At 43.4% G+C, this 11,792-nt stretch overlaps 1 protein-coding gene across 1 annotated transcript in view; it reads left to right on the top strand.

The window, feature by feature from the left end:
* The first annotated feature begins 2,396 nt into the window (after positions 1-2,396).
* LOC124775499 (Ig-like and fibronectin type-III domain-containing protein 1) overlaps positions 2,397-11,792 on the top strand; it is a 1,067,132-nt gene continuing 1,057,736 nt past the window's right edge. Inside the window, exon 1 of the mRNA XM_047250332.1 lies at positions 2,397-2,633. The gene's annotated coding sequence lies outside the window, so the exon portion shown is untranslated. The remainder of the gene's footprint in view (positions 2,634-11,792) is intronic.

Genomic DNA, 11,792 nt, shown 5'->3' with positions numbered 1-11,792 from the left:
TCCACACAAAAGTGAGTACATGGATTTTCTTGAACTACAGTGCCAACTACCAAGAATCAAACAAATGTTTAAGACAAAATGTACGTAGTTTTTTATGTAGAATCTGATTCTTCAATAAAAACGGGGGTTCCCATTTGAAATTTTGGTTTCCTCCCACCCCACCCCTAAGGGGCTGGGGTGCGAGCTAATTTTAGCACCAGAAGATGTCCCCCTCGAAAATAATCCAATCTGGATTCTACACATGTTTTCGTGTGAAGCTTATTTTTCGAGTGGAAATGGAAATGCCATGTGGCTAGGGCCTCCCGTCGGGTAGACCGTTCGCCTGGTGCATGTCTTTCGAGTTGACGCCTCTTCGGCGACTTGCGTGTCGAAGGGGATGAAATGATGATGATAAGGACAACACCCAGTCCCTGAGCGGAGAAAATTTCTGATCCAGCCGGGAATCGAGCCCGGGCCGTTAGGTATGACATTCCGTCGCGCTGACCACTCAGCTACCAGGGGCGGACATTTTTCGAGTTATTCTGGTTTGTCAACTTAAAATTTACGCCCTGTATAATAAAAAGACAGGCATAGTACGCCTAATCTGAACGATCTCGTCTTCGACGTGATGTGAAATCTTAATCTTTTCTCTTCTTGTTTTGTAGTGGATGTTGAGTATGTGAAGATACTTTCACTATTGAAGCTATGGTTTTATTCGAATTGTTCCTTTCGTTTTCATTGCCAACACCACTAAGAGAATCTGCGGTGCATTAGAGTCAACATTGCTCCGTTGTTCACTTCACATTACACTCATTCATTTGTTAACGGCCACAGGCAGCTCGCACTTTGACTTCTTCCATTCTACTAGAGTAACACGCTAGTCACAAAGTTCTCGGGCACTTATCAGTGCATCTGATCTTCCCTCTAGATCAGGGCTTCCCAACGTGTGGTCCGCGGACCCCGTTGGGGTCCGCCGGCGCTTTCTAGAGGGTCCGCAGCCACATTTCACCAAATCGTATAAAATAATGAGTAAAATTATTGAATAAAAATGTGAAAATCAAATTCATCACTACTTTTTTCGTGTGAAAAACATGTGTACTTTTACTTCAGGTCGTATCCCCAAGCAGCCTTTGCGGTTCCTAAGTGAGAACGTACACACAGTCTAGTGCCGGAGAATGCGGCTTCTCTGATTGACTGTTTAGCAACAATACGGGTTTCGTTTGTGCCCCGGCTCACGGTGCTAGATGCGCTGAAACCTTTTACGCATGCGCGGAGCGAGCTTTGTCGACCAATCACAGCGCTCGCTGGCACGTATACGACCCCAGGCATCATTAAATGTTAAAATTGCTTTGTCAGTGCACTACCTATTTCATAAGTCGATTTTTGATCAGTTTACTACTTCTAAAATGGATCGGTGGCTGAAGTCAGGATCACTGAAGAAGGGTGCAGTTTCTCCATCACCTTCACAACAAGGGAAGTTTCCAGTTGAAATGAATAAGCAGGGAGGACGACCAAAGGAAGACTTTACATACATTTGAACATTTTTCTTCGGATTTCACGAAAAACCACACACACACACACACACACACACACACGACTGTTACGAAATATGCATGCTCCTTACACAGCTGTAGCCAAATAGTGGAAGTGAACAGACCATGAGCGGCAGCTTGTCAACAGCGAACAGTTTGGACGTGACGTTGATTGCTCTTGGAGGAAGACAGCTCCATCGTGTGAAATTTCAGTTACCATGTAATTTTAATCAGGCTATAGTGTTTTGAACAAAGTGAGTAAATCCACTAGTAAGTGTCTGGATGCAGTGGGAATTCAAATTGTATCGTTAATTTTCAAGTTGTTTTCATTCATCTCTAAACCAAAGACTACTGATACTTCGAGGGGGGGGGGGGGGGTCATTGGGAACATGGCAGTTGCATTAAGAAGCTTTCAGTTCCCATGGGTTTCGCTCTGAAATTTAAAGTCACTGTGCTCTTGACTGAATAGGGGTCCGCCATGGATTTTCGACTGAAGAAGGGGTCCGCCAGCTGAAAAGGTTGGGAAGCCCTGCTCTAGATTACCAAATGCGCTGAGCGTACCCGATGTCGTCCTTTCGCTTCCTAGTTAATGAAACGTGACAGTGACCTGCGCCGCGCGTGACCGGACAAGTGTAAACAGATCGGTCCGGCCCCAGACGAGAAATCAGGAAGAGTCGGCAAGTAAGGGAGTGCATCGCTGGGACGCCAGCCAGCGCGGCCGCGACGCGCTCAGACTGCGGAATGGGGTCAGTGTCGGGGCGCGAGCAGCTCCGCGCGCACATCCAGCCGCGGCGGTGGCGGCAAGTGGTGGGGAGGCGCGGGGGAGGGATAGCCCTCTCGCTTTCGCCAGCTGACTGCCAGCCAGCGTCAGTCTGTTTGCGTGCCTAAGGCGGTGCGCGTCGCTAGGAGGTGCGTCCAGCTGTCGTTACCGCGGTGTCGGCTCCAGGCAGGGCAAGCGCGACTGAGCGCAGGGCTGCTACGGATTCGCGTGCGTCGCCTCAGTCTGCCGGCGGACGTGGACACACCTGTCATCCTTTTCTGCCCGGGACGCAGCTGACACGTCGGTTGTCGCCGTGACGTTTGTTGTGTTTTACTTCCCAGAGCTAAAAGCTGTAACATTCGGTGAGTCATCTATTTTTACAGGAAATTCCGGAAACCCTCTCATTATTTCCTGTCATTCTCTTTCCATTCTGTACAACAGCAAAGCCATCACAAGTACACCACTTCGTTGTTAGAATTTTCTACAGTGTTATGATTAACCTACCACGAACTAAACATTGTGCAGTCTCGGATTGCAGTGCGCTGTGTTTCGACGTTCCTTTACGTTTAGAAAGCACGTCTTCCGTGCAGCATGGTACATAGAGCTGCCTTAGAAACATGAAATTTCGTCGACGTGGTGACAAATAAAGGGAAACGGAACTAGACCGGCTGTCAATACTAATCAGTGCATTGTATGTCTTGTGTGTTTAAAACCACATCCACAGGTAAACCGAATGTTTTCTACATGTTTGCGTTGTGTGTGTCCCGAAAGTAATCGTTGCGGTATTTATGTTTTGAAAACTGAAACCATAATATACCTACGCTATTAATCCGTTGTTATCGCTTTTTATCTACCTTCATTGCCAATCATGCAGGTAGTGATACCTTACTTATTTGTTTATATATTTTTCATGTTCGCTAAATCTGTTTGTAAAATAATAAAATGATTAAGTAACAATAAATCTGCAGATAGCTGATATAAATAAATTTATGTCACAGCAACCACGAGGTATATACAAAATGTCGAGGAAAACAGTTTTTAAACGATTTTTTAGTGACTGTGCCCAATGAAAATTCATGAAATATTAATGTGTAGCTGAGGACCATACAGATTATGAACACACAAAACTGTTTGACAAGATTGTAAAGTAAACAAACGTTGATAATATAACAACATCTATTTAAGTGAAACTTCCTCGCAGATTTAAACTGTGTTCCGGAACGAGACTCTAGCTCGGGACCTTTGCCTATCGCGGGAAAGTGCTCTACCAACTGAACTAGCCAAGCACACCTCACGACCCGTCCTCACAGCTTTACTTCCGCCAATACCTCGGCTCCTACCTTCCAAACTGCACAGAAGCTCTCCTGGAAACTTCCCGAGTTCGAGTCTCGGTCCGGCACACAGTTTTAATCTGCCAGGAAGTTTCGTATCAGCGCACTCTGCGCAGCAGAGCAAAATTTCATTCTGGGATCAATTTAAGTGTTTTTCGTTTGTTTTTGAACGAAATTTTTACAGTGAGATTACTAGACTGACTGACCTGCGATTACTACTGAAGAAATTTTACGATCTGAATAAATTGGAGGGAGTTAGAATAATGTCATTCGTAGAACTGTGTCCCAGTCGACCCAAAGGCTCTGTAAATTTATACTTGTTAATTTCCTGATCCGTATTTTTTAGATTTATTGAAAGTTCAGTTGAGGGTATATTTTATCACGTGACATCACTCTCTGCATTTGGAACCAATAGATATCAGTATTACCATACTTTTTTTTACGTTATGGCTTAATAATATTGTTACAATAGGTCATATTGTTAATCAAGAGGTCGAGAGCGCCACTGTGTCTTCAAAGAGAATGTTATACCGGAGGTTATTACAATTCCTCAGTTGCTACTAACCTAATAACATGAATCAGCAGTGTTACGTAAACTTGCAACAAATAAAAGGGCTGCGGAACGTTTTCGGTGTCAATTCTGTACATTTAGCGCTAAATATTAAATCAATCTAGCGACGCAAATGTTGGGGCTGTAAACGCTACAGTTAACGTTTATGTAAAAACTACATCGCTGTAGTCCAAGCTGACGTCGATAGTTCAGTGCTTTGTAAAAAAACTGTTGGCGTTTTACTTAAAACATACGCCTCCAACGTACAACAGCTGTTCGTAAATATGGTAAATCGTTATTTAGGAGTAAAGAATTTAATGTCCCATCGACAGCGGGGTAAACAGAAGTGGAACTTACTTAGACGGAAGAAATCGGTCGTTGCTTCAGAGAAGGAACCATGCTTTTGATATGGTTTAAGGAACTGTGTAAAACCTGAATCGTAATGTGTCGATGGGGATTTGAATTCTACCAGTCCACTAAGTGAATCTTCTCTCCCGGTGCTTGCATAGCGATGCACCAACAAGCAGACTGTCTTGCTGCCTTACTATAAGAGTCACCGCATGACCTAAATATGTGAATCTGCGAAGATACAGTTTGGTGGAATTAATGCTAGATATATTCGCAATAATCTGAAAGCAAATAAGTGACTGAAAATACGAATACGGGTTTCCGTGGTCGTAAAATGGAAAAGGTTATTTACGTGAATACTTAGCCACTATATGTGTGTGGTAATTTCGCCAAGGGTACTTTGTTTTCAGGTGTAAGACCTGACAAAAAGGGAACCATCCAGAAGATACACTCGAACGACCGTGTAACGTCGTACTCTTGCATACCACCGATGGGTGTTCATGTGATTACAGCTGCAATTTGTTGTGACAAGTGGAACGGCTATCAGAGTACATTACTACTTTTCGTGTAAAGTGTTGTTGACAAGCCCTGTTGCATATATAAGGCAAATGAACAGCGTGAAACGTTGATTAATTACTGTCAAGTACATGGCGATGCTGGGTACTAGTGTGACAAAGTGGGATCAGCACGTGACAGAGTACTAAGGGAGCCTCATTGTGGTGCCCCATATGGACGACAGGTCGGTTCGTGCAGCATCCAGGTTTTTGGGGTATTCTGATGTGACAGTGTTCTGATATGGGACTGCGTGGGAACGTGACGGCAGACACACTAGTCGTCAAGATTCCGGTCGACGAAGTCTGACCACCGCAAGGGAGGATCGCCGTATTTTGCATCAAACACATCGCAAACCCTCCACAATTGCGCCTGCCATCTGAGAACAAGTAATGGACTCGCTGCAATATTCTGTGTTACCCCGTATGACTGATGGGAGGAAAGCAGCAGCTGGATTCAGGAATTACCGTCCCGATCATAAGCTGTAGTTAATATCACAACAGAAACAGTTGCCTTTGGAGTGGTGCCTTAGCTTGGAAGCAAATGCTGCTGATTAATGGCGTTGTACTGCGTCCAGCGTGAATCGCAGTTCTGCACTACCCTCAGATGACCATCTCGGACGAATATAGCCTGGGGAGAGGTCTTATTCTTCACACGTATTGGAGAGGCACAGAAGTATTATTCCTGGTGTCGTGTTATAGAGAACCATCGAATATGACTTCAGGTTATAGCTGGATGTGATTGAGGGAACTCTGACGGCACAACGATACGCCACGCACGTCTCGCGTTCTCGTATGGCACTTTCGCGGTGCCATTTTTCAGCAGGACAATGCTCGTCTACAAGTTGCACGTATCTCTGTGAGCTGTCTGCGGGATATTGAGGTATTCCCGTGGTCAGCAAGCTCCCCAAATCTGCCCCTAATAGGATATCTGGACGACCAGCTTGAACTTCAACACTGTCTTAGTGCCATTATCCAGGATATCAAGGACCAATTACAATAGTTGTGGACCAGCATGCCTCAGGACCTCTTCTTCTATGATATCCTTCCCAACCGAATCACTGCATGCATCAAGGCCAGCGGGGTCCAACATCACACTGATAAGTGCTCTCGGTCTGGCATGTTCTTTGCAAATTTGACTCGATTTTGTAATCACCGCCGTAACATCACAAACCCTCTCAACTCGTAAGGTTCCATTTCGTTTCCTCCTCATTTTCTGGGCGCTTCACTTTTTTTTCCAAGCAGTTTATATACATTGCTGCAAACATTCATCCGGCAGCTTTCAGTGGCAAACAATACCTTGGCATCAGACAAGTGATCTTTTCTATAGATGACTGTTTCTTGGAAGGTGCCATAAATCTTGGTAGTATGACAAAACTCTTCAAGGGAGCGACAAAATTTCCCTAATTTCTGTGTTTCATTAAAGTATGTGTGTGTGTGTGGGGGGGGGGGGGGGGGGAGGGAATATTATGCAAGGTTCTCGAATAACATGTGTTAAATTTCTCCACTGAAGTTGTAAACCTCTCTGAAGTACAGGAAAGTCTCGGAACATACGACACTAAAGATTTTGCTATAAAACTGTCTTGATCGCTTCATAAAGGAGTAGTTAGATACCCGGCCGGAGTGGCCGTGCGGTTCTAGGCGCTACAGTCTGGAACCGAGAGACCGCTACGGTCCCAGGTTCAAATCCTGCCTCCGGCATAGATGTGTGTGATGTCCGTAGGTTAGTTAGGTTTAATTAGTTCTAAGTTCTAGGCGACTGATGACCTCAGAAGTTAAGTCGCATAGTGCTCAGAGCCATTTGAACCATTTGAGTAGCTAGATAACCGGTTTTAGTTATAGGTCCTAATGAAACTATGTTCTGAATATTGCATGTGACCTGTGGCTCTTTATCTGCCTTGCAAGTAATATTTGTCTTCCGTTTGTAGTGTGCTGACATCTACCAGCCTTCTAGACTATGCAGAGATGGATGTAAATTACCACAGTGTGAGGATCCTTTCCTGTTCACGTTTCCAACATCAAAAAGACAGTCCAAAAAATATGCTGTAGACGCACTAACACACAGTGAAAACCTACAGAGAAAGCGAGATAAAGATTCCAAAGGCTGAAAAACAAGAGAAATTTCCATTTACGGTGCCTGAACTGCGAAAGCGGCTAAACTATATAACAATCTCGTGCTCAGATTATTGAAAGTCAGGGCTAACACCTTGGAAGTCACACACACAAAGGAAAGCCTTGTGACAAGTGCAGGTTGCGGCAAGAGTCCTTGAGCGGAGGACTTGCGAGCGCTCGAGGATGTCGTAATTCCCGCAAGGCGAACATTTGCCCTGAGAACGTTTTTGGCGCTGAGTACGAAACAAAACGTCTTCGTCGGAGAATCAGGCGCTGATTCATGCTTTAGGCAATCACCTCCAGGTTCTAGCCGAGCCGCTCCAGGTAGACTACAACACTGTGCAGTAATGATACAGACACTCCTCCTATTCCATGATATCTTCTCTAGTTCAAGCAGCAATACACCAAGCTGCATTCGAAAGCAAATTTTCGGCACCGCTGTCTTGAATGACACATAGGTGAGCAATGTGTGAAGGAGTAACGCTTAGTTGTATTGAGACTTCCTGGCTGTGAAGTCAGTGGTCGATGCATAAAGAGCTATCCACTAATGTTTAGTCTCCACCTACTGATCACATCTTCAGAGGTTAAACAATGACAGATGTTGCCTCACTCATCTAAGTAAGAAACGGTATCTGGATCACTGTTATTCTAGAACTGTTTCTGTAATTCACGCTTTAGCTCTTTAACTCAACCCTTCTCGCCACTAGCCCTGTTTTTTTTATTCTGTCACCCACTCGTTTTCCTTTCATGCTTCTAATTGTCCTCAATGCTATTGCGTGTGTCTGGGGGGGGGGGGGGGGGGGAGGAATGGGCGAGGGGAAGAGTGTTTTTGTATACGCGACTAAGGATACAATTGGTAGTCGAAACATGCCTCATACACGTAACGCAGGGCTGAAACCTCCCTCCACATGAACGATGGTCATGTGGAACATATGCTGTAACGTGTTTACCATCAAGTGCATATCTTAATTTTGTATCCTTGGGGATTCTGTTGTAAGGTATTCATGCACTCCATATGAATACGTCATTTGTTTCCGGATATTTATTAGAGTTATTAGCTTGTTCCAATGTCCTATTCTCTCCCCTTTCGTTTGTACCTACAACAGTCAGAGACACTGTGTAAGTACCCCATTTTTATAAGAACAGGGCTGGTGATCAGTGAAGCGTTGCTGAGGGTATCATCCCAGCTTTTGCCTGAAATTGCTTAGGAAAATCACGAAAGCGTACATCAGAATTGTCGTACAGAGCAAAATCTATCTTTCCGAATATGAAGTTAGTGTCTTTAAACTGCTCTTGCTTGCTCAGTTGATCTATATTATGGTATGTTCTTTTTATTATATTCCGTTGTCACCAAATATCTAATATTATGAAACATAGTTTATGCACTGCACCAGTGCACACACTGGCGACAAATCCAGGACACGAATTACAACCATCCATGTCTTCCTTCGGTCCATCAAAACATCTAAGTCAGCATTCCCCCTGATGAATGAAACGCTGAGCTCAAGAGAATGATACAACATTACTACCAAGCGCTATAGAACTTGCCACATTTGTCTGTAAAAGAATTGCAATCCGATTATGTGTTGTAATGCGACAGGGCCTTGAAGTTGTCCTCTTTCGTTGTTAATAGAGCACGCCTATATTGCCATGGTGTTTCGAAGCGAGTCAAGGCGAGAGGTTTTATTGGTGTGGGGCGTAGCGGACGGAAACTTCTACTCCACGCCTTGGGAGGAGCCAAGGCTGTTGTGATACGGCAGTGCGATGGTGACTTCTCACCTGGATCGTAAACATCCTGTGGGTCCGGCTTCATCTATTCGCTTGTGTCAAGACTTCCTTTGTTTAATGATGTGCTGTGATAAGATTCCTTGCGAAGTCGTTATTCTTATGGGGAAACCTACCAGCCATATCGCAATCTCGTTGTCAGCCACCGTGAGGTTTTCTTCCAACAGAAATAAAAGCGAAGAGAGTCCGGGAAGAAGTTGAATGCAGTTAACCAGTCTGTGATAAAATTAGTCCCGATATCTGTGAGGCAATTAAAGTGTGCTGAGTGCTGGCAAGTTGAGTGACTTAGAGTGTCACAGTGGTTAAATAGTGACCTAGTTGTGTAAGACAATGGTCGGAGCAGTTGATACGTTTAAATGGTTATTTTGAGTCATTTCCTTAATCAGGGCGGTAGTTGCTAAAGTCCAAGAAGTTTTGGGGACACCTGAACGTGTTTCTTTTAAACTGTGTATATCCATTTGTTCTGAGCCCGTGTTTATATTACTTTCATGTGTTCCAGGTAGTTTAATAATGATGCTTGTAACTCCTACAGCTTGTACTGACGTCTGACGAACGTTGTGTGTGTCATGTCTTAGTGGTCCTTTGTTACCGCTGCATCTGTCACCTGATGACAGCGATGGCTAAGACTGTTGTTACTATTAAACTGTGCAGCCTTACTGATGTGTAAAATTTAATTCTTTAAGTGGTTCAGGAAGTAAGCCATTTAACAGAATGCTGTGTAAGTTTCTTAACTGGTTTTTAACTTTATTAGTGTCTTGCATTTTCACTTTGGCCACTAATAGATTTTGTCAGCGTAAAAACTCTTTGGCTTGTATCCGCAGAAATTTACTGGAATTTAAACTGAAATAAGAGTTTCAAGATTGAATGAGGGGTTGCGATTGTGTTTTCTTCTGTAATACTGTGGACGTGATCAATTTAAGCTGTCCCTACGTTCCTGTTTATCCTCTGGGAAGTTTTATCTGTAATAAATGTGTTTTAAAGTATTATGTGTTTATTAGATTATCCAGCCCCTCACCACTCCACCACCTAGCTCCTGGCTACGTTGCATTACGCTTTCCTTATTTTTTTTTCTGTCTTCTGACAATGATGCTGCCCGCCGCGATTTCCTCTCCTGCATCAAAGTCTTAATCTTAGAGATGCATGTACACACAAGTCCTCACGTATTTGTTGGATATATTCTAATTTCTGCCGTCCCCCTACAGTTTGTTGCCTTCTACGGCACCCTCTAGTACCATGCAAGATACACCCTGGCCGAGCGGTTCTGGCGCTACAGTCTAGAACCGCGCGACCGCTACGGTCGCAGGTTCGAATCCTGCCTCGGGCATGGATGTGTGTGTTGTCCTTAGGTTAGTTAGGTTTAAGTAGTTCTAAGCTCTAGGGGACTTATGACCTTAGCAGTTGAGTCCCATAGTGCTCAGAGCCATTTGAACCATTTGAAGATACACCCTGATTTCCTAATACATCCTACGATGTTGTCTTTATTCCTACTCAGTTTTTTCAACGCTTTCTTCTCCTCGCAGGGTCTGCATATAACCTCATTTCTTATTGTATTAGTGCATTTTATTTACAGCCGTCTTCTGTGACACAATATCCCGAACAACTTGATTGTCGATGCTAGCATTCCCACAGTCATACAGTTCTGTGTTCCTGACGTATATTACTTTTTTAAATTAATGCCAGTTTTCGATGTAGAGTTCCTTTCGCGATGACTGCCATTTTGCCTGTGCTTGTTCTCTTTTTATGCGTTCATTATTTTGTCGGGAATGAATTAATTTGTTTCCAAGGTAGCAGAATTCATTTCGTCTACTTCGTGAACTATGGTATTAAGATTTGTCATTTACGTCATTTCTACTACTACTCTTATTTCTCTTCTTTCTGTGTAATGTCAATCCATATCCTGTGCTCATTGGGCGTTTAATCCTACTCAAAGGCTCCTCTGATTCTTCCTCACTCTCACAGAGGATAGCAATCAGTTAATTTTATCATTTTTAGTCCTCCACACTGATTTTTTTAACACTACTCCTGAAACTTTCTTGTTATATATTTCCCTTATCGAACCAGACTATCAGAAGTATAGTTTCTTTAAAGGTAAACGACCACTTTCTTTTCCCATTTACCTTCAACCGAGCTATTCAGCATCTATTGACGTAGACATCCGATATACGGTAGAAGTCTATCGTTTTTGGAGAGAGAAACAGTCAGCGAGTAAGACCTATTTGGAACTATTAAAATGTCCTTTCAGAAACTTTCCAGTCCTTTCACAGTAATAACGCTTATAAAGTTGGTAAATATTTCAGAAAAAATATTAAACTAAATGTAGATAATTTGTGTTAAGTACGCGGAACAGGTAACGAATGAAGTCTGGCAGTGCCCGAAAACAAAAACCTAGAGTCTCTCTCTAACGAAACTTTTTTTGCTTGTTATGACATCTGCAAGAGAGATTTACGCTTGACTGCCAGTAGCACACCTGGTACAGTATATTATGTGTATGTAATTTTCATATTGTGTGTCATAGCCACAAATTTAGTAAAAGAAAATTCCATTAACCGTCTTGGCTGCATTATAGTCACATTTATTTTGACTCTGTCACTGAAATGAGCTGATAGTATGAAAATGACTGTGGTAATAATACAGCCAAATCTTTTGATATCCTTTTAGTTTTATTAGATGACAAGGCGAACTGTGGGTCTGTCCTGAGTTGCAGCACCGTCGTATTTACTTCCGACAGATCAGTAAGAGAGAGAGAGAGAGAGAGAGAGAGAGAGAGTGGGGGCTGGTAGGCTTCGGTATTCATAAAATGGTTCAAATGGCTCTGAGCACTATGGGACTTAACATCTGTGGTCA

Source organism: Schistocerca piceifrons, chromosome 2 (genome assembly GCF_021461385.2).
Source record: "Schistocerca piceifrons isolate TAMUIC-IGC-003096 chromosome 2, iqSchPice1.1, whole genome shotgun sequence".
Classification (NCBI taxonomy): domain Eukaryota; kingdom Metazoa; phylum Arthropoda; class Insecta; order Orthoptera; family Acrididae; genus Schistocerca; species Schistocerca piceifrons.
This window is presented reverse-complemented; position numbering and strand designations above follow the sequence as displayed.